At 37.6% G+C, this 24,526-nt stretch overlaps 1 long non-coding RNA gene across 2 annotated transcripts in view; it reads left to right on the top strand.

The window, feature by feature from the left end:
* LOC147378263 (uncharacterized) overlaps positions 1–24,526 on the top strand; it is a 223,278-nt gene that overhangs the window by 11,925 nt on the left and 186,827 nt on the right. For both annotated transcript variants that reach the window (XR_015151685.1, XR_015151686.1), the window contains exon 2: positions 14,513–14,603. This is a non-coding gene — a long non-coding RNA (uncharacterized LOC147378263). The remainder of the gene's footprint in view (positions 1–14,512; positions 14,604–24,526) is intronic.

Below are 24,526 nucleotides of genomic sequence, written 5' to 3'. Positions count from 1 at the left end.
TCCTTGGCTCTAGGAGTGTGTAATTCTTCCCATCTGAGAGTAGCCAACAACATAATGAACAATCAGAAAGCTGTTTTTTATGCTACCTTAGATGCGTGTTTGATCCCTGGGTCAGGAAGTTCCTCTGGAGTCAGAAATGTCAACCCACTCCAGTATTCTTTCTTGGAAAATTCCATGGACAAGAGAAGTCTGGCAGGCTACAGTTCATGGGGTTGCAAAGAGTTGGACATGACTGATCATATACATACAAACATGGCACTGTGCTAGGCATTGTGGGCAGAGAAGGCGATGGCACCCCACTCCAGTACTCTTGCCTGGAAAATCCTATGGATGAAGGAGCCTGGTAGGCTGCAGTCCATGGGGTCGCTGAGGGTCCGACACAACGGAGCGACTTGACTTTCATTTCTCACTTTCATGCGTTGGAGAAGGAAATGGAAGCTCACTCCAGTGTTCTTGCCTGGAGAATGCCAGGGACGGGGGATTGCCGTCTGTGGGGTCACACAGAGTCGGACACAACTGAAGGGACTTAGCAGCAGCAGCAGGCATTGTGGGGGGAAGAGCGTTAGACAGTTTTCTCCCAGAGACCAAAAGGCAGAGGCAGAAACTAGGATGAAGATGATTTTCTAGTTCCAGTGACACAGGTGGTAAAAACTCAAGTGTTTGTAAAATCACACTCTCACTTCTATTTCTTAAAATCATGGAAAGCAAAGACCTTCGGATATAATAACTTCAAATCACGGAATACTTAACCTAGTTTAATATGCAATTGCCTTTGAATGTATCTGAGGTTTGCATGCTTATCTATTCTTTTGGCAACCAGGCTATAAAAAAGTTTGAGTGTGTAAGCCTACATAATAATCTGTATTGGAATGTGTATTTTACCAAAGTTAGTTATGCTTCATATCTCCCTTGGGAGGCAGTTCAAAACACTTTATTTGGGTAACACACACACATACCCAAGTGAACTAAAACCAAGGAACTAAGTAGTAGGCAACTGTGAGATTATTTTTCACTGAGCCAAAATAGACCAGACTCAGAGCCAGGCAGCTCTAAAGAAGCAGCTGTCAGATGACCTCTGAAGTATCTGTTTGTGTGAGTGCTAGAAAACAGGCAGAGATGGTGACCAGGATTCTTTGCAGAGAGAGAAGAGGGAGCCAGGGGGAGTAACAAACATCCCATTTCAGACAAAAACAAATGGCCCCTAGATTTCAAGTGTATTCACATAGTCAAAAGTACTTACAAGGGTAAAAAGATGTTAAAATATGAATATTTAAAAAGGTGAAGAGTATGATCATAAAGCAACCTAAATATTTTTCTTCACACTGTCCATTTAACCCTGTTTATAAATGAAGGAAAGGGGGAAATAATATATATACAGAGAAGGTAGAGTAGTAGGAGGAGGGTGAGGAGGCAGATTTATTTTTAAGGCACTGACTCACGTGATCATATGAGCTGGCAAGTCCCAAAGCCATAGAACGTGCCATCAGGCTGGAATTCAGGTAAGACTGTTGTGTCTGAAATCCTTTAGACAGATCAAACAGGCTCAAAATACAGGCAGGAGTTCTACATTGCAACATTGAACCCAAATTCCTTTTTCAGGAAACCTGTCTTTGCTTTTAAGACTTTTAATTGATTGTATGCATACAATCCAAATGATGATGGAGAATTTGCTTTACTCAAAGTCCACTGATTTAAATGTGAAAATGAAAGTGTTAGTTGCTCAGTTGTGTCTGACTCTTTGCAACCCCATAGACTGTAGCCCGCCAGGCTCTACTGTCCATGGGGATTCTCCAGGCAAGAATACTAGAGTGGGTAGCCACTCCCATCTCCAGGGGATCTTCCCAATCCAGGGATTGAACCCTGGTCTCCTGCATTGCAGGCAGATTCTTTATCCTCTGAGCCACCAGGGAAGCCTGATTTAGTTTGTTCCATCAAAAAAATACCTTCACAGCAACAGCCAGACTGGTGTTTGGTCAAACAACTGGGCACCATAATCTAGCCAAGTTGACACACAAAATGAACTATCACTAATTCTCCCCCAGTCCCTTGGATGAAAATAAGAGTAGTAATCATGATTCTTCTGCTTCCTCCTAAAAAAATGAACAGTTCTCAAGTCATTTCAAGCCACAATACAGTCTTAATCCAAGATTTCAAATAGTCCAAACGTCCAGGTCCATATAAGGTTAAGCCTTCATCTTTCAGTCAGTTTGGGCCTGCTCTGAGCAGGCTGCCTTTGTTACTGGTGGGAGGGGAAGTGTCTGCTCCTACAGGTCTTAGTCTAGCACCGCAATTTTTCTTCCCTTATACACTAGGCAGACTCTAGTTCTTCCGGGGTTGATACCAAAATAAGCAAGTCACTGATGCTGTCATGAACTGGTATTAGTGTTCTCTGGGCTTCCAAGAAATCTAAAGGTCATCTTTCTCTAAAGGGATGTTTTTACCTGTTTTTTCACAGGCATATCCCACCCCCATCTTGAGATCTCTCACTGTTTTCCCTTGACACAAGTAAATAAGTATCTTTTCTCTGATTTAACATTAGTATCTCTTTGTCAGCTCCTAGAAGAAGCTGGTCCATCATCTCTGTGGTGGTCACCACATTATTCCAGGCAGCCATGTTCTTTCTTTCATAGGTATCTCAGGTCTGGGTCTTGGTAAATAAGCAGCTGCCAAGACCCTGATAAACCGGGATCCTCCATGAAATGCTGTACTAACTGTTCTCTCTCTTTAGAGCAGTTTGTCAAGGATAGCTTCCATCCACCAGATTTCAGAGACCTAAGTTGGTTACCAGTCTCCTTCACCCTCTTAAGTTTTCAGGGATGGATATTGAGGTCCTGGAATGACACATGAGATCATCTTCTCTTGTACAGTTGACCCTTGAACAACATGAGTTTGAACTGCCACAAGTTACTTATGCATGGATTCATTTATGCATGGATTTTTTTTTTTTTTCAAATAAATACATACTACAGTACTACATGTGGCTTTCCAAGCAGCTCAGTGGTAAAGAATCTACCTGGCAATGCAGGAGATGTGGGTTTGATCCCTGGGTTGGAAGATCCCCTAGAGTAGGAAATGGCAATCCACTCCAATATTCTTGCCTGAAAAATTCCATGGACAGACCAGCCTTGTGGGCTACATACAGTCCATGGGGGGTCACAAAAGAGTCAGACATGACTGAGCGACTAAGCATGCCTGCTTGCACAGTACTACATAACCCACTGTTGAATTCATGGACTCAGAATCAGGAATACAATGGGTTGACTGTCAAGTTGTAGGTGGAATTCTGATTGCATCGAGGATCTGAGTCCCTAGTCCTTGCAATGTTCAGGAGTCAACAGGATTTAATTTAGAAACGACTCCCCCCACCACTCCTTAAAGAAGGTGTTTTTCCTCTAAGATTCCCCAACTACTGCCAGACCTGGACTTTGATTTTTCTCCACTTGTCCTGCAAAGCAACCAAACTACATTTAGGAGAAATGTAAATATAGGTCAAAAGCAGCTTTGAAGTCCCTTTATATCTCTTCTATGCATATAAAAATATTTTATGTAGGGTTTTTAGTTAGTTTTTGAAGGAAGCATTACTCAAATAGTCTAGCTTAACATCATTTCTAGAAGCTCAATATGAATTTTTTTAATTCTCTAATATAGCATAAAACCTTGGAATAAAATTGCCTATTTATCAAAATATAATCAAAATATTAACAACTAATGAAAATAATTAAATATTTTAACTAAAAAACTCTTAATCTTGTTCTACAGAATGACAATAGATGTTTGGTAAAGGAAAAAGAGAGAGTGGTTTGTGGTCAAATAAATTTTGCAAAGGCTGTAATAAACACTTTGGGGGCAGGATTTCTCTGAACTTTAGTATGCATATTTATGTAAAAGAGAGCTGTATATGTTGCTATGCTTTCTGAACTTATTTTAACACAAAATTTCTTTTATATTGTGTTCTACAGCATGTACTTTGGAGAAAAATCCTAAAAACGAATAGCTACAAATTTGGGAAGATGTGGCCACATATGTTTATGATAATTTATTTTTCCTAATTATTATGCATCTAACTTTGCCTATTTTCAGCTTTTATGAAATTATTTGGTATCTTTCTATGAATTGCAAAATACTCCTTGTTAAAAGATCAAAAATCTGATAGTAACTAGTATAATGGCTCCAAGCAGATTTTTCTGTTTTCAAGTTGATATTTAAGGACCCTAAGGAATTGTGAGTAGATGTGATTTCAATATAAACATTGGCACACAGGATTTCTTAATGATTTTCTGATGAGTCCCTGTGGATTCTATCAGCACCCCCCCCCCCCCATTTTCATATTCACTTCTCTCAAAGATGGTGGTAACATACAAATATTAGCTCTGGGAGGTGGAATTATGAGGTAATTCTGAGCTTAGAGAAGATAAATTTGGAGAAATAAAAAAATTATGAGTTTTTATAAGTTGAATTCTAAGTAAACTTTGTGAATTTCTTGAATTGAAAGGGTAGCCCCACTCTAGAATTAGCCCCAAGGTGTATCACTAGGACTACGTGACACTTGGTTAAATAATCACTATAAATTCCTACTCATAGAGCTTTAGTTTTAATTAGTGTGCACTGGTGTAGTGCTCCTTACAGAATGAACATCATTGTGTTTGGGGTTATGGATTGGTTTCTTGAGTAATAATGAAGCTTACTAATAAAAGACCTTCCAAATTCACATCATTTCCTGCCCTACTCCTAATTTAGAACATGAAATAAGTTTAACTTCCCCATCTTATTTGCAGTTGTTTTCTTAAATTGCATTATATTAAAAGAAAAAGCTATCAGGTATTCATATATCTCTTACCAAATTCTGGATTACATTTCAAAATGATGGTAATTAACAGGCTATAGAAGATGGTACAATATTTACAGCAACATGGTAACCAACTTAATTAATATTAAAGACAAATTGAAATCTCTATGCTCTTTCTCTTGATTCAGATAATTTTCTTCATGATATGAAAACTCAGATGGAATTACATGGCTTGATTACTTTTTAAAGTGATTATTGAGTTCTCCAGATACTTACTGGTTCCTCAGAATCAGTTATCCATATTTATAAAGTGCTATATCTAATTGGCAAATCTATTTCACTTACGCTTTTTAAATTGCTCCATTGTTGGTCAAGTTGTGTTTGACAGTACCAGACTCAGTTACACAAAGTAATTTAGTTATAAATATAACTTCAGGTTTCCCTAATGCTGTTTCTCTGATTAGGCGTGACAACTTGGATAGGCTCTAGCCATTGTAAAGACTGGAGCTGCCGTAGCACGTTCCATATTATGGAATCAGTCTATATTCTTTACAAATGTGGAGCCCAGTAGCAGGTTTAAACTTGATTTGCCATGTCATAGTTTATATTATAGGCAAACTCAAGTGAGTAACAGTACAATAAATAATATCAATAGTTCAATGCACGAAGAAAACCCATAAAATCCAAATTATTTGATTTTAGAATCTAAGACTTAAAAGAGACATCAATGATCTAATATAACTTCTAACTAAGGCAGAAATCCTCCTCTGCTATATACCAGATAGAGGATAGTCATTTTTCATTTAAATAAGTTCAATAATATAAAATATTAATTGTTAATAAAGAATCCCATTATAGTTCAAAGCATCAGAGAAGTATCACACCCTCATGGTTAAGCCTGTAGCCTATAGAGCTAGATTGTGTGTTCAAATTCTATTTCTGCTAGCTCCTGATTAGGATGCTACATTTCATCACACCCTGGTATTTCAATTTGGTAATGTGTAAAGTAAATTCCTATAAAGATTAAAATTGTTGAAGCATCTAAAGACAGAGAGTTAATAATATATAAATGCATCTAGAATAACTATTGGCATGAAAACTATAATAGTTTTTAGAAAATTGTTTCATGTATTAAGCCTGTCTCCCAATACCTTCCACTCATCAGTTCTAGCTCTGACTCTAAAGGTGTGCAGTGTGAAACCTGTCCCTCTTTTGCATTTCCAGGCTGGGTCTTCCAGACTTCTTTTCTTCAAGCTAAGAGTTACCAAGTCTCTAGTATACCTGAATACTGTCTTTAGGCCAGTGGAGGCCCAAGATAAGATGCATGTGTTTCTTGACTTCTTTGCTGATTCTCTGCACTCTACAATGGTTTTTAAAAAACTTTTAAGTGAGATTATAGTTGACATATAACACTGCATTAGTGATTGGATATTTGTATGTACTGCAAAATGGTCACCTTGTACGAAAAAGCATAGTTAAACAGCCATCACCAGACATAGTTACAATTTTTTCTTGGGATGAGCACTTTAGAGATCTATTCTCTTAGAATTTTAAGTACATGAAAGTGAAAATGTTATTTGCTCGGTCATGACTGACTATTTGTGATGACCTGATGAGCTGCAGCCCGCCAGGCTCCTCTATCCTTGAGGATTCTCCAGGCAAGAATACTGGAGTGGGTTGTCATTCCTTCTCCAGGGAATCTTCCCAATGTAGGGATCGAATCTGAGTCTCCCACATTGCAGGCAGAGTCTTTACTTTCTGAGCCACTAGGGAATTGTACAGATTAACGATAGTCATCATGCTGTACGTTATATCCTCATATCTTATTTATTTTATAGATAAATACTTATAGATGGGAGTTTATTTATTTATAGATAAATACTTACAGATGGGAGTTTTAACTCCTTGAAGCCTTCACCCACTTTGCCCATCCACTGCTTCTGGAAGCCGCCAATCTGTTTTCTGTTTATAAGTTCATTTTATTTTTATTTATATTCTGCATATAAGTAAGATCATACTGTATTTGTTTATCTTCATCTGACTTATTTCACTTCCATAATGCCCTTAAGGTCCATCCATTGGTCGCAAATAACAAGATATCCTTCCTTTTTTGATGCGGAATAATATCCATGTATATATTTTTTCTCTACCCATCATCCACTGATAAACACTTAGGATGCCTCCATGTCATGACTATTGTAAAGAATGGTGCAATTAAATGGGACAATTATTTTTAAAGACCTTCAGCATGCCTCATATTCCTTCACAAAATGTACATTCATTTTAGCAAAAAATGTAACCACTAAATTTAGAGTGAGGAAACTGTTGTTGTTATTCAGTTGCTAAGTAGGGGCCTAACCTTTGTGTCCCCATGGGCATCAGCTTGCCAGGCTCCTCTGTTCCCCACTATCTCCCGGAGATTGCTCAAATTCATGTCTGTTGAGTTGGTGATGCTATCTAACCATCTCATCCTCTGCTGCCCCTTTCTTCTTTTGCCTTCAATCTTTCCCTACATCAGGTCTTTTCCAGTGAATCAGGTCTTCAATCAGGTGGCCAAAGTATTGGAATTTCAGTCAGCATCAGTCCTTCCAGTGAATGTTCAGAGTTGATTTATTTTAGAATGGACTGGTTTGATCTCCTGCAGCCCAAGGGACTCTCAAGAGTCTTCTCCAACATCACAATTCAAAAACATCAGTTCTTTAGTGCTCAGCCTTCTTTATGGTCCAATTCTCACATCCATACATTACTACTGGAAAAACCACAGCTTTCACTACACTGATGTTTGTCGGCAAAGTGATTTATCTGCTTTTTAATACACTGTCTAGGTTTGTCATAGCTTTTCTTCCAAGGGGCAATTGTCTAATTTTGTGGCTGCAGTCACCATCTGCAGTGATTTTGGAGCCCAAGAAAATAAAATAGCTCACTGTTTCCATTGTTTCTCCATCTATTTGCCATAAAATGATGACACCAGATGCCATGACCTTAGTTTTTTGACTGTTGAGTTTTAAGCCAGCTTTTTCACTCTCTTCTTTCACCTTCATCAAGAGGCTCTTTAGTTCCTCTTCACTTTCTGCCATTAAAGTAGTGTCATCTGCCTATCTGAGGTTATTGATATTTCTCCCGGCAATCTTGATTCCAGCTTGTGCTTCATCCAGCCTGACATTTTCCATGATGTACTCTGCATATAAGTTAAATAAGCAGGATGACAATATACAGCTTTGATGTACTCCTTCTCTAGTTTTGAACCAGCCCATTGTTCCATGTAGTTGGCATGTGGAAGGCATGCCACACACCAAATACATGCAAACACTGTGTATCTTGTTGCTGGGGCTGCTGGGAATAGAGACAGAGCACAGTCTGGTCCACCATCTCCATCTGTGGAGCTTTCTAAGACTGAGGAAGAGTAGCTGGATCAAAATAGGAAATGTTTAGTAAAATATTTCACCATCATTTCACTTTCAGAAATCAGAAGCTTTTACATTTCCTCATGTACTTCTATCAAGCCTTGAAGAGGTCAAAGACACTCATCATGAGGAAAATTACACAGAAGAAAATGATATGTATTAGTCCTAAAAAATATAGGCCATAATAGCACATAGTGTAATGGATGGAGTGTGTTCTTATCATCTATGCACATCCTTCAGTCCACAGATGCAATGGTCATTATATGATCCTTTGCCATTTGTTTACTCAAATTAGTTCATATAATTTTGCATAATTACAAATTGCACAGGGGCCTTGTTACTAAACTGTAAGACTTGAAACAGGCCATTTAACTTCTTGCTGCCACTTCTGACAAATGATGTTTAAAAGCAAGCTTGATTATTTTACAGATTTGGGTTACCATGAGATAAGATAAACTTTGAAATATTAAGATCCCTCTAAAAGTATAAAATTTAAAACTTATCAGGACTTATGCTATTAACAATCTGAGAAGACGCTGGGTCTGTTATCTGTTTTTTTGTTATCCAGAACATTTGGGTATGCCTGGAAGTTTCTTTCCAGAGCATTCAACATAAGATCTGGGTCAAGTTTGTTCAGTTTTTCTCCAACTGTGACTGGCATTTATATGTTCTTTTCCCAAATTTCAATCAAGTTCTCAGAGGGCAAGAACCAAGACTTCTCATCAGGGAACCTCCACAAAAGCAAGCATTTAATAAAAATAACTAAATAAATGTGTGACCCAAAGCATTAAAAACACACACACACACAAAACAGTAAATTTTCAGCATATCAATTCTTTAGTGCTTCAAAAACTAGTCTGAGAAAATCTGCCTTAAAATGTCAGTGTGAACACATACTAAGAAATTTTTAAAATTATAAAACTCTAATATTAAACCAAAGCATTATTTTTAGACTATAAGGGAATGCTAATATTGAGTAATTTCTTTGACAATAACTGGGACATTTATTGCCCATGATGATACATTTTACTTTTGGTTTCCTTCTCTTGCAGATGTGTGTGACTTAGTAATTTATTAATAAATATAATAGCCCTGCATGGAGCATCTACTGGATGCCTAGCTCTATTCTGAGCACTGGAAATCCAGTAACAAATGAGACAAATTCCCTGTGCTTAAGTTACAGTAGGAGAGATAGAAACTCGATAGTTAAACATGTATATACTGTCAGACTGTGCTAAGTGTTGCCAAGACTTTAAAAGGAGCCTAGGAAATAAAGACTATTTTAGAATGGGTATCGGGGTAAGTTTTTCTGAGGAGGTGATATTTGAGCAGAAATCTGAAGCTATGTAGGGGACAAACTATGTAAAGATCTGATGAAACTGTTCAATAGAAAAGGAATATTGGGTGTAAAGTTCTCAAAGCAGAAATGAGCTTGGAGTGTTGTAAAAACCTTGAGGAGGCCAATGTGACTAAAGTGGAGGGTGTGAGGAGGAATAAAGGGAGGGAAGGCTGGAGTGGAGCAGAGATCAAGTTACATAGGCCAAGGGAGCCCTGAAGAAGGAGTGAGGCTGTTATTCTAAGAGTACTAAATCCGTCAGTTTCTTTTCTTCTATGAGAGAATCAATGAGGCAGGGGATGAGTACTGCAGGGGAAGTGATAAAATCTGGTCTGTGGTTTAAAGAGCTCTCTGATAACTGCCTTAAGAGACTCGAATGTTGCAAGAGCAGACACAAGGAGACCAGTTGTGAGTCAGTTTCTACCATCCATGAAAAAGATGGTATCTTAGAGTGCGATATTTGGAGAAGTGAACAGAGGTAATGGATTTAGATATTAATATAGTTTGAGAGTGAACCCAACAGAGCTTTCTGATGGATTAGATATGGGGAAATTAAGGTGAGAGAAAGATCTGAAATAATGGAGGCATCTATATTTGTGCAGGGCACAACCTTCATCTGTACACAGGTGAAGCTTTAGCAAGTAGATGAATGCTGGTAGCTACCATAAGGAAGATAGTTAAAAAGCACACTTTAGAGGAGTTGAGGTAGAAGTACACAGTTTTGATTTGAACATATTATATTTTAGATATCTCTATGAGAAATCTGTATGCATGCAGGTCAAAAGCAACAGTTAGAACTGGACATGGAACAACAGACTGGTTCCAAATCGAGAAAGGAGTGTCAAGGCTCTGTATTGTCACCCTGCTTATTTAACTTATATGCAGAGTACATCATGAGAAACACTGGACTGGATGAAGTACAAGCTGGAATCAAGTTTCCTGGGAGAAGAAATATCAATAACCTCAGATTTGCAGAGGACACCACCCTATGGCAGAAAGTGAAGAGGAACTGAAGAGCCTCTTGATGAAAGTGAATAAGGAGAGTGAAGAAGCTGGCCTAAAACACAACATTCAAACAGCTAAGATCACGGCATCCGGTGCCATCACTTCATGGCAAATAGATGGGAACACAACGGAAAGAGTGAGAGACTCTATTTTTGGGGGCCCCCAAATCACTGCAGATGGTGACTGTAGCCATGAAATTAAAAGATGCTTGCTCCTTGGAAGAAAAGCTATGACCAACCTAGACAGAATATTAAAAGGCTTTACTTTTAATATTACTTTGCCAAGACAGGTCTGTCTAATCAAAGCTATGGTTTTTCCAATAGTCATGTATGCATGTGAGAGTTGGACTATAAAGAATACTGAGCACCGAAGAATTGATGCTTTTGTGGTGTTGGAGAAGACTCATGAGAATCCCTTGGACTGCAAGGGGATCAAATCAGCCAGTCCTAAAGGAGATCAGTCCTGAATAATCATTGGAAGGACTGATGCTGAAGCTGAAACTTCAATACTTTGGCCACCTGATGCGAAGAACTGACTCATTTGAAAAGACCCTGATGCTGGGAAAGAGTGAAGGTGGGAGAAGAAGGGGGCAACAGAAGAGAGATTGTTGGATGGCATCACTGACTCGATGGGTATGAGTCTGAGTAAGCTCCGGTAGTTGGTGATGGACAGGGAGGCCTGGTGTGCTATAGTCCATGGGGTTGCGAAGAGTCAGACACGACTGAACAACCAAACTGAACTCATACTATTACTGTTAGTACTAACTACTGAGTTAAGGACAAGTCTGCAATCAGAGAGATCTGGATGGAGAATACATATTAGATGACATCAGCATGTCGATGTAGCATGTAATGTAGCATACATAAGATACTGGGGTTGGAAGATCACTGAGGGAAGTAGAGAACAGGGTGTCAAGGACAAAGAATGGAAGGACAATTTTCAGGAAAGAATAGAGGAAAAGTAACTGGCAACTAAAACTGAAGTGGTCTATGAAATAAATAAATTTCTTGGAGAATAAAGTAAAGAATGTATATATTTGCAATTGCACCAAATGGTGGGGTTAAGATAAAGACATCGAACTTACTGATGGATTTAGCGAGAAAAAGGTGTTGGTGACATAGATGAGTGATTAGTAAGGAAAAGAGCCTGCTATAAAGTTGAAAAGAAAATGGTCTTTAAATAAAAGTTTATATTAACCCCAATTCCATTTTTGATGTCTTAAGTTTAAGATACCAATAAATAATCAGAATGCCTTCTGCAGATCAACGAATCTGAAGATCAAAATAGAAAGTTACAGGGTGAAAGAAGGAATACTTGCAATTAATTTTACAAACAATAATGGTAGTAATTTTTTTTAGAAAAATATACTACTATTGTCAGTGGATATTTCCTTTAGGATATTTTTAGGAGAATGGAAGAGGATAGAGTTAATTTTTTAGTAACATAAGTACTTCTGTAATGCCAAAGTAGTATGTAATGCCATACTTATTCAAGGTATGCAGGGCTTCATCCAAATATCAATCATTTATAAATAAAAATATTTGTAATGCTATAAAAAAAGAAAATGAAAGCTAAGAAAGTGGAGACTGGAATGTAGATGATCCATTCAATGACTTTTCTCCCTAAAAATAGCAAAATAAGTTGACAGTAGCTGAAAGAGGATGTAGAATCAAGAATTTTGTTTGTTTGTTTTACAACAGTATTTGTATGCTGTGTTAGTCAAGATACCCTAGATTATGCTGCAGTAAGAAGTTAGGCTCCAGATCCCAGTGGTTTTCTGCAACAAAGGTTTATTTCTCTTGCATGCTACGTGTTCTAGGAGAGTCAGTTGAAGGGTGTGCTACTCATAGTTTCGGGGTTACAGTCTGAATTAGATTCTTTTGCTTTATATGTGCATGGTCTCAAATATGCAAAGTCTCAGTGGCTACAGTAGAAGAGAAAGAATAGAAAAAAATGAATGAGATTTTCATTCTCTAAGCCTGAACCGATGCATGTTTAATAGGTCAGAAGTAATCATACAACCTGCCTAACTGGAAAGGAGGTGGAAAATATAAGAGAGCTAATGAAAGCTGTAGTGAGCCAGTAGGAATGATTTGATAGAGAAAGTATATTAACTTTAATAGTCAAATTCCTGAGCAGACTGGAGGACATGGGAAACAGTACACTTTTGGAGAGACCAGTGTTAGCAGCCCCATCTGAGTAAGGATGTTTTACCTGCTGCATCAGGAAAGAAGTCGGCTATAGGGATACTGAGTCATGGAGGCTGGGAGATTTGATGATGGAAAGATGAGAGCATTGTCTTCTGAAAACTTTATTTTCCTGGGGAAATAAAAACAAACACACACACAAACAAGATCATCAATTAAGAATGAAGAAAGGGAAGTAATTTCTATAGATTTTAAGAGACTGTCAGTGGTGGCCTCTAACAGTGGAAAAAACAAATTTACTAGGGAAACCAAGGGAAGATGGTAGAGGTAGCATGGTGTACTAGTTAGTCTAGTACACCATGTCTAGTGTACTAGTCTAGTACATGTCTAGTGTACATGTCTAGTACACTCTAGTCTAGATTCTGGAGCCAGGCTGTTGGGAATTCAGTCTCGGCTGTGTCACTTTATGACTGTGGCCTTGGGTAACTTGCTTAGTAGTTAAGCGCCTCAGTTTCCAGATCTGTAAAATTGTGATAATAATAATACTTACATCTTAGGGTTGTTTGGGAGGTTAAAACAGCCTGATCTTATGAAGTGTCAGCTATTATTGTGAGGATAGCCTGACAATGGGACAACTTTAGGTTTATGGTCTAAAAATGAAATAATGCCAGGTAATACAGCTGTGTTTTTTTTCCTCCCTCCATGTTCAACTGCTGAGTTGCTAGTAAGCAGGTGTGGAGTAGGCAGAAACTTAGATTTAACCATGATTAGATGTGTATGAGACAGGGAATTTTATCCAGTGCACTATTGCTAGATAGTCTTAATCTCCCAAGTATGAAGATGTCTACTTCCGTATTATTTTTTATTTGATGTCTTAAGCATTTAAAAAAAAAAAACTATGACCTACATCAGATTTCATAAGGTAAAGCTTTGCAGGAACCCTTCAGATTATTTAGAACGTTGGAATTCCATTTCTGAGTAAGTTAGTCCTTTTCTCTAAGAAAAGCACCATCAATGATTCTGTAAAAGCAGCACAGTTGGCAACCACCAACCTACAAGTCTCTCTATAGAGAAATGTCAGTTAGAGCTACAGAAGTCAAGTAAATTATCTTCAAAGTTTCTCTCTTAGAAACAATGAAAATTATTCTTATACAAATGAAATTGCATGATTGGGATAAAATTCACATTATTTTTCCCATATGTGACTCCTTTTTCCTCTATTTGAGAAGCCCCCAGTATTTGAACTTTGATCTTTACTGGGAAACAGCACACCAAGGATCTCTGCTTCAATTATCCTGCCAGCTTATACACTGCTTTTTCAGTTACTAATGATCTGAAGCAAATGTCATCAAGTAGAAAAGAGGAAGAATTCTAATGAGATTAAATGGGCATGCCAAATCTATCTTCTTTGCTCACTCAGGAATCTGCAATGAGGCCAACAAAAGAATCTGTTGTTGTGAAATAACCATAGGACAGTCTTCTCCATGTTTTTCTTTGCCTTCAGAAATCTTTACTTTGACTTCTCTTTCCAAAACTCATCTCTAGTTTCCTTAGTAACTCAATCTTTACAGAAACCTTTGTGATGTTTGATACTTGATAGTACTTGCTACCTAATTCAAGGGGCTTCCACATTCTATAGCTATTAGATTTCTGATTTCAAAGGGCAAGTGGGAAGTCTCCATTAAGTCCTCTTCCAGCTCTCATTTAAAATATGATTGCAAATATATGAAGTGAAAAATGTAGAAACAGCAAAAGGTGAAAACTCAGAATAAAGAAATGAAATTGGACAATAATACCAAAAATTAAAGAAAAATTATAATTATTTATCTTGCAGATGGAGCCAGATGGAAAGATGCTCCACACTCCATTCTTCTATTCCAAAACCTGGACGACCAAGGAAGCAAGCAGTTCTTCTATGATGTCAGGTATGATGCTCACATTATTTGCATGATGGAATTGTGAGTGATTCTGATATATTTGCCAATATTTATTCTTTACTTTCAAATTTAAAAATCTAAATAGCTTTAAGTAAAGAGTATCTATCTATCGACAGAAGATAATCTCAAGTGCAGAGTGGTTGTTTTGGGGATTGAAAGTTTGGGTGATGATTTTGTCCTTCTATTTTATTATACTTTCAAACATTTTTACTATATTCATATGTTGCTATATAATTAGGGAATAGAATATAGTTTTTAAAGGACTATATTATACTATACTCTACTATAGAGGACTCTGAGGACATTGGTTTTATTGCTTCTTGAATATTTTCTTCCCTCTGGAGAAGGAAATGGCAACCCACTCCATTACTCTTGCCTGGAAAATCCCATGGACGGAGGAGCCTGGTAGGCTATAGTCTATGGGATCGGAAAGAGTAGGACATGACTGAGCGACTTCACTTACTCACTCACTCAAATATTTTCTTCCCTAATTAGTATTTTTCATCTCCAAAGTGAGAAAGACTGTCTCTTCTATGAATAATATTTGTATATATAAAAAATTAAAAATGGTTGCCTAGATTCTTACCCAAATGGACAGTGTATTTGGGTGGCATGCCTTAAAATATAGTCTAGGTAGAACACAGAACTTACAGTGTTTATTCTAGAGCTATTAATAGATTGTCCAGAAGCTAAAACTGGGGATGACTTTTTAATAACAATAATTTTAAGAATGTGTAGATAATTATTGAGATAATGCATATCATTAATCAAATATCTTTAGGTACATAAGGCATATCTGTGCCTTATGTATAACTGTGGCATATCTTGAAAGATATAGGAGTCATCTTCAAACGCAACTAAAACTGAGGTGTGATAAGAGATTCTCATAAGCTGCTAATTTGGAAGCACCTGCTTTACACTATTTATTATTATTATTAAGACATAATTTACATATATTGAATGTACAAACCTTAAGTGTATAGTTCTATTACTTTTGACAAATACCTATAATCTGCACCTGTATCAAGATACAGAACATTTCTATCACTCCAGAAAATTCTGTCAGGCTTCTTTCCAGGCAATTTGGGCTCATTTCAGCTTAGGGTTTTTATGAATAAAGATGCTATGAAAGGTCTTGTACATTATGGTAGACATAAACACTCATTTCTGTTGGGCATATATTCAGGATGAAGTTTCTAAGTTATGGGTATGTTAAGATTTATTAAGTACCTTAAAACTTTTTTTTCTATGTGATTGGACCAATTTACAGTCACCCTGCTAACATAAATTCACAGTTGCTCCATAGATTTGCCAACACTTAATATTATTCATATTTCTAATTTTACTCCTTTTGATATATATTGACAACTTATTATGGATTTAATTTGCATTTTTCTGACAATTAATGATGTGAGCCCTTTTGCATGGTTTATTGGGTGTTTTGGTGTCTTCTGTTATGAAGAACACTGCATATCACAGTGTATTGTAAATGTCTATTTGTTTGTCTATAATTATGTTCTAACAACTGGCCTGTGAATTCCTAAAGGTAAGAATGTTTTTAATAGATCTTTCTTTTCCTGATACTTAGCACACCACACTAGCACACTGCAGATTCTAGTAAAGTATTGGTTTGAATGAAAAAAGGATAATTATTAAATAGCTCTGCCTATGTGTCAGATGCTTTTCATGTATTACCTTAATTAATCCCAAATTACTGATGAGGAAATTGAAGCTCAGAAGCTTAAGTATTTGCAGTGATCACAGAGCTCTAGTGAGTGGCTTGCATTGCTATAGTCTGAAACCTAGACTTTCTCCTTTGACAAGTGTTTCCTTTTTTTCTTCCAGTCTATCACAAGGGCTTTAGATTGGATTCATGTATTCATTTTGCACCCATTTTTACCATTCATGATGGCAGAGGATGCTATGCTAACATCCAAGTTTCTCTTTTTTCCACTGGTCACACAGCTAAATTACCTTTCCCAGGTTCCATGAAGTTAAGTAGGGTCTGTGACGAAGTTATGATAGTAGAATGCTGTTTAATATTGAGTATGCCACTTCTAGTTTCAACCATAAAAATCTCCCACGTGCAATCTTCTACTTACTGTTTCTTTAGCACACTAGGAATCCACACATTGAAGATGGTGGTAACATAAGTTATAAGGAGCCTGGTCTCTGAGTGACTGTGTGGGACAGAAGCTCCTCCCCTCTCCCCTTCATACTGGCCCATCTAAGTGAACACTGGGCTGTCATCATAATAGACCACAGAGATGTCAGGGTTTGTTATAGCAATCCAGTCTACTATAGTCTCTGTCCAGGTGTTGGCCATCCAGAGATGAATAGCTGTAGCCTTTGAGAACTTTAGTTTGGTAAATAAAGAATTCTAACACATGACAAATAGTTTAGTAAAGGTACAGAGTAAGTTCTGTGGCAAATGATAGAGACAGATCATTCTGCCTGGTAAACTTAACGAATATCTCACTAAGGGAATAGTATCTTTTTTACCTTGTCCTTGGAGGCTCAGATCAAAGTGATGGGCATTTCACTTTGTAGAAACAGTGGGAGGAAATGTGTGGAATGCTAAAAATCAAGCTGTACTCCTTCCTGGAGATTGTAAAGGTCAGTGTGACTAGATTACTCATATAAGGGGAATGGTTAAGAGAAAAATTAAAAAAAAAAAAGATTGGTGGCCAAAATTGAAGCATCTACTCTGGTGTGAAACGGAATTAGAACTTGGTGTTATGGTCAATGAGGAGCCACTTTTTATGCATTGAAGGGAAAGAAACTGAACTAGGAAAATCATTTAAAGGCCTTGCAATTACCCAGATGAAAAATAGTCAGGGTCAGAACCAAGACATTATCAATGAGAATTAAGAGTAAGTAGATTTTTAAAATTAATATGGCTACGAAGGCAAAAAGAATATGGCATTTAGACAGTTTTTTTTTGTTGAGTGTCACCCACTATTATGTAACACTAGAAAAGTGTTACATAAATCAAGTCCAAATGAATCTTTGGTATTTTCAGGTCTTATCTGTGAGTCTATGTTTCTTGATAAAATGTCAGTTGTTGATTTCTTTTACTAACTTCTCAGAACTTTTGGAAGGTTTTTTTTACTTAAAATGTGCTCATCAATAATATTCTATCAATGAAAGAAACAAGTTATGATTCTGTAATTGCTAGTTCCTTGCATTCCATGCCCCAATTTTTCAGTTTCTTTTTTTTTCTGTTTTAGACTAAAGATAAACAGTTTTACTCCACAGATAGTTATTGAGCTTCTATTACGTTCTCAGCATAGCAATAGGCAATAATGATAAAGACAGTATAAACTTAATCTTCAGCTTTTAGGAAATTCCTGGTCTAGAATGGGTAGGGAAAAGGAGATCAAGAAGGATGACAACCCCAGATAACAACAATACAGTCTCAAATTACTACCACAATGAAGTATTATGAGGGTTCAAAGTGCTATGAAGATTTAAAGGAATGATGTTAGGTGTTGGGAGTGTTAAGTGTGGTTCTGGGCAGACCACACACAATGTGGTAAAGGTTTCAATGATGAAGACAGTGATGCTCATGATGATGCTGGAGAACAAGTTCCTTTAGCATCTGTAATTATATTAGTTACTGCTGACATGCCTGTGGGCATATAACCAGGAAGACTATTCTACCTGTGCGCCTGGTCTCCTTCCTTAATGATTCAAATCACTGATTATGTAATAATAATAATAGACTTGGTAGCCAAAGAATCAGTTTTCACTATTTGATTTGCTTCTTCAGGTGAATAAAGGCAGTTTTAGAAAGGCTCCCATGAGTTCACAGAATAAAGCAAATACACAGGAGAGAAAGTGTCACCAAGGATTAAGGAAGCTTGTGTCAGAGTCAGAGTAGGGGACACACAGAAGCTTAGCAAAAGAAATGAAAGAGCAATTTCTTTCCTTACAGCCCTGAAAATATACTTATAAACTGAATCAGAAGCAAAGGAAGAAAAGGTAGGCTACTGTATGATGAGGGGAGATATGAAAAAAAAAGGCAGCAAGTAGGATTTTAGTTCAGTTTTTAGAGGATTAAATAAGGCTGATGCCAGGAACATGATGAAGTAAATTTCCCAAAGGGGTAAGATTCTGGCAGAAAATCAGAATCATGTGTTTAGAAATGAGCATTATTCTTTATACCAACAAAAACTCAAAATTATTCAGCCTGGAAATGAATTTTGGAAAGACTATAATAGATGTATTCATTCATTCATTTATTCTGCAAACATATATTGAATGCTTATTATAGACCAGACAGTATGCTAGGCATTGGTAGAAAAATCTGCCAAGACTGTGAGGCCTCCCCCCAAAAAGTTCATGCAGGGTGACTCACAAGAAAACACAAAAACAATAAAGATATTGATGTGTATTGTGAAGCTTGGTATGAACTGCAGAGGAAATGTGGAGAAGGAAATTCTTCATCTGGCTGGGGTAGTCAAGAAAGGCTTCCCAGAGGAGAAACTATCTTGAGTTAGGATGTGCAAGATGAATAGAAATTGACTGAAAGGAAAATGTGGGGGCAGATGTTTAAGGCAAAGAGAAACAGATCATGCACCCGTGATAAGTTTTACTATGAAGCCATCTAATGATTACCTGAGCTCCATTTACAGGGAGGCACTCAAGAATCTAGTAGACGGTGTAGGATAGAATAGAGGTTTTGCCAGTCTTTCTGTCCTACTTGAAGCCTTTCCCATTCTGGGTCTTTTAAAATAGGAACTCTAGAATAAATTACAATGCAGAACTAATCAACCTCAAGTGGAAGTCCAGGTAGTGGATTTTGGAGGCAGGGGCTAAGCACTCTAGAGTGGTGACAAGACCCAAAGAACAGAAATGGTTTGTTTGCAGGGTGGGTGGTATTATTCTGTTTTGAGAAATATTCTCTCTGAAAATCTCACTTTTTTATTGCTTTTTTCTTTCTTCCTTTAACAAACAAGTAATGCGATTCTTGGCTAAGAACTTCTTTGACCTTAAATTCTAGTGGTCTTGATCACTTAGATGGATTGGTAACTTCAGCAGAAGGAGAGAGGAAGTTGCTTATCTCTGTTACTTGCTGCCTACATGGAGACTGTTCTGGGAATGGAGAAGCTCACTGCCAGGTTGGATGGTCCACTGAATGTAGAAAATCGGCCATCCTGCTACAAGTCTTTACCATCTTTCTTTTGCATCTCCAGCTACTTTAACACTGTTGGATGCTAAAATTAGTGGCTAAAACCTTTTGAATAAACAAAATTTACACAGTCTCAAAATATGTCCCCCAAGGTATGTATTAAATACAAAGGCAAAGATAGTAATTTTTAGTAGAAAAATCCAGCAGAAACCACCTTCTAGTAGGTAGAGATCAACATCACCAGTAATAAGATATCAGCATTGTGAATCCAGCGATACAACACACTGAAAAGAATAGAGCATTTCTATATTTCTGCAATGTTCTTGTCCAAAATAATTTCACTTCAATCATGAGAAGACATCAGACAAAAGAAAACCAAGGAGCATTCAACAGAACTACTGATTGATACTCTTCAAATGTGTCAAAGTCATGAAAGGTAAGTGAAGGCAGAGGAACTGTTATAGACTGTAGCAGACTAAGAAGAAATAATAACAATGCAAGGTGGGATCCTGGATAAGATGTGGAATAGGAATAAAGTTAGTGAAAAAATTGGTGCAATTTGAATAAAGGTATTGGCTTAGTTAATAACAGTCCCAATGTGAATTTCTTTTACTCGATAAATGGACTGCTGTTATGTAAGACATTAGGGGATGTGAAGGATATATAGAAACTCTCTGTACCAGTTTTCGTTTTTTCTGAAGTCTGTGGTTCATAATTTATTTATTTACTTATTTTCATGGTTCAGAATTTAAAAGTTTAAAAAAGCCATTCAAGTTTAAGATAACAGAAGGTGGGTACACGTGGGAGGGTGAGCACACTGATAAAGTCTGCACATTGGATATTTGTGGGAGGTGAGGTTGGCCGAGTCCCTCTGAAGGAGTTTGAGTGCAGTCCTGTAGGTGACAACAGGCCATTGAGGAAGTTAAGCAGCAGAACATTATGACCAGGTTTGTGTTTCATGCATCCTTCTGGTGACAGCATGGACAGGAAGGTAGGGATGCTAGAGCTGGGGACAGTGTTAAAGTAGCTGGAGATGCAAAGAAAGATGGTAAAGACTTGTAGCAGGATGGTGGTACAGGTGATGGAATGGACTTACAGAGTTCCACAACCATCTTCTAAGAGATTCATCATTCCCTTGCTATAATCCCCTATGAATGTTGCCTAGGCCTATTTTCTACGTTCATCACCCATATACGTATGTATGTAGCCTACACTGTTGTCCATTTTATCCTGATTAAGGATTTACTCAACTTCTATCCCATATGTGCTTCTGCTTCCTGAATTCCAGTCTAAGGTGTGATGTCATTACCTGGAGGTCAGAGTTCTTTCAGTGGACCGTCCATCCTGGCAGTGAGCTTTTCCATTCCCAGAACACGCTCCATGTAGGCAGCAAGTAACAGAGATAAGCCACTTCCTCTCTTTCCTTCTGCTGAAGTTACCAATCCATCTAAGTGATCAAGACCACTAGAATTTAAGGTCAAAGAAGTTCTTAGCCAAGAATCACATTACTTGTTTGTTAAAGGAAGAAAGAAAAAAGCAATAAAAAAAGTGAGATTTTCAGAGAGAATATTTCTCAAAGCTCAAAACAGAATAATACCACCCACCCTGCAAACAAACCATTTCTGTTCTTTGGGTCTTGTCTCCACTTTAGAGTGCTTAGCCCCTGCCTCCAAAATCCACTACCTGGGCTTCCACTTGAGGTTGATTAGTTATGCATTGTAATTTATTCTAGAGTTCCTATTTTAAAAGACCCAGAATGGGAAAGGCTTCAAGTAGGACAGAAAGACTGGCAAAACCTCTATTCCATCCTACACCCTCTACTAGATTCTTGAGTGCCTCCCTGTAAAATGGAGCTCAGGTAATCATTAGATGGCTTCATAGTAAAACAGATTTGAGTTAATAAGTAGAGGAAATAAGTTTTCTTCCCCAGTGACATTTTATCTGCATTGTTCTATTAAAGACTTACTCCTTTTTAATTAAGCATGGCTCCCAGTTCTTCCTAAATCTTTTTTTTTTTTTGCTGTATTATTAAAAAAAAACTTTATTGAAGTACAGTTGATTTACAATGTTGTGTTAATTTCTGCTGTACAGCAAAGTGATTCAATTATACACATATATGCATTATTTTTTAATATTTTCTTCTTTCCCATTAAGGTTTATCATAGGATATTGAATATAGTTCCCTGTGCTATACAGCAGGACTTTGTTGTTTACTCATCCCATATATCAGCTTGTATCTGGTAACCCCAATCTCCAACTTTGTTGCTCTCCCAACCTTCTCCCCCTTGGCAGCCACTAATCTGTTTTCTGTGTCTATGATTCTGTTTCCATTTCGTAGATAGGTTCAATTATGTTGTATTTTAGATTCCACCTCTAAGTGATATCATATGGTATTTGTCTTTCTCTTTTTGACTCATTTCACTTTGTATGATTATCTTCATATGATTATCATCCATGTTGATACAGGTGGCAACGTTTCATTCTTTTTTATGGCTGAGTAGTATTCCACTGTATGCATGAACCACATCTTCTTTACGCATTCATCTATTGATAGTTACATGGGTTGTTTCCATGTCTTGACTATTGTGAATAGTGCTGCTATGAACATAGGGGTGCATATATATTTTTGGTTTAAAGTTCCATCTGGATACATACCAAGGAGTGGGGTTGTTGGATCATATGGTACTTCAATTTTTGGTTTTTTTAAGAACCTCCATACTGTTTTCCATAGTGGCTGCACCACCTTGCATTCCCACCAGCGGTATAGGAGGGTTCCCTTTCCTCCACATCCTCTCCAGGATTTGTTACTAAATCTTTGTCTAACAAAGCAAAGACCCCTGATTGGGAATGCTATGCCACTGCCATGTAGTGTGTTCAGTGTTATTGAATCTCTGTCTTTGAGTAAAGGACTAAAACAGGTCCTTTAGTAAAGCCTGAATATACCAGATATTTTAAGAGGAATAGTGTTAGAGGTCCAGAGTTAAAAAGATACAGTGGAGATTCTGACTTTCCAAGGATGACAGACCTCCAGGTATTAGCAGAATACCTGATTATTCCCACATTTGCCCTGTTGCTTTGCATTATGCATGCAATTGCCTAGCACATGTTATATAGAGCTACCCATTGCTTTGTACACTGGGGTTGGTAAGAAGTAGCTTGGTTTTAGGTGAGAGAAAGCAGAAAAGGATTTCTGAAAAAGAAAGAAGTTTGGGAAGAGACTGTAGTCACGAGAAGAACTGGAGTTAACATATAAAAAATCAGCTAAATGCCCAAGTTGAGACTGGGAACAAAAAATAGCAGAACCAAAGTTTGTGACCAGGACAACGCAAAGCCTGGTGACAGGGAAAGGTGAATCAAAGAGAGAGTGTAGACCCATACTCATTTGCCTATTTGTCTGAATACCTTGGGTCTAGTTACCTGGGATGTAGCTTTGCTCCCATCAACTAATGTAAAAGACATGATAAATGTTGTAAAGGCTAACAGGTTTAGTATTAAGGTTATTGAAATCCTTGGTCTATTTTGTAACTCTGTGACAGGGAGGAGGAAGTCACTGTAGATGAGAAATTCAATAACAAAACCATCCCAAGGAGAAATTGTAGGTGTATTTCTATTTTAGGGAATGTATTGGGAAATATGGGAGATTTCCAACTCGTTCTCAGGCTCCAAATTAATTGGTTCTTTTTATAAAGCAATAAGGAGCATTTGGAAAATATAAGGGAAACTTTGCACAGAAAAGTTTTCAGCAAAGTCCTTTTATTTTCTCCTCAAAATGACATTAATAACTAAATATTGCCCACATTGATTTCTTGGTTTGGTGTGAATGAGTTCTTTTGCTTCTAAGTTTTCAAATGCCAGAATATAGATTCAAGATCTCTTCTGTTTTATGCTGCTGCTGCTGCTGCCAAGTCGCTTCAGTCGTGTCCAACTCTGTGTGACCCCATAGACGGCAGCCCACCAGCCTCCCCCGTTCCTGGGATTCTCCAGGCAAGAACACTGGAATGGGTTGCCATTTTCTTCTCCAATGCATGAAAATGAAAAAATAAAGTTAAGTCGCTCAGTCATGTCCTACTCCTAGCGACCCCAAGGACTGCAGCCCACCAGGCCCCTCTGTTCATGGGATTTTCCAGGCAAGAGTACTGGAGTGGGGTGCCATTGTTTTATGAGGAGGAAACAAAAAGAGATTCTTGTGCAGCCAAGCTTACTAACAATGCTCCTCTCTACCAAGACCATTAATAGACATAGTAACCTGATACATTATTCCCTTTTTTATTGAATGCAGGAAGTAGGCTGTTCTTTTCTACTCCCCAGCTTTTACAAAGTAACAAGCAGGCAGAATTCTCTGGACAAAATAAGATACAAAGCCCAAAGAACATGCTTCATTCTCTTGTAAAGTGTGCCCTGGAGTACACCATGTTATTCTATGGACAGTACTTATCAGTTCTTTATACTCATGGATGAAAGAAGTACAGTCACATGGAAAATGGTCAGGAAGAGTTATTCATGGGACACGTGGTATGGTTCTAAAGATAAAACTTCATCTAGCTCATAATTTTATCCTGAGTGAGCCCTGAGTTCAGGGAAGAGTCCTAACAGCCATATGGACTGACCTTGCTCCATCACAACCCCACCACTCAGGACTCTGGGATTGTAGAGCTTCACCATTCCATGTACTGACTGTCCATCAGTACTATGAATGCTGCTGTTCGGTTGCAGAGGTTGTCTGTGTGGATTGGTGGGATTTTATAACAATTACCAAGAGCTAATTTTCATTCAACCT

This window comes from Bos grunniens, chromosome 2 (genome assembly GCF_055505025.1).
Source record: "Bos grunniens cultivar Pamir isolate PY7600 chromosome 2, Bosgru_T2T1.0, whole genome shotgun sequence".
Classification (NCBI taxonomy): domain Eukaryota; kingdom Metazoa; phylum Chordata; class Mammalia; order Artiodactyla; family Bovidae; genus Bos; species Bos grunniens.
The sequence above is the reverse complement of the archived record's forward strand: the minus strand, read 5'-3'. Positions and strand labels throughout refer to the sequence as shown.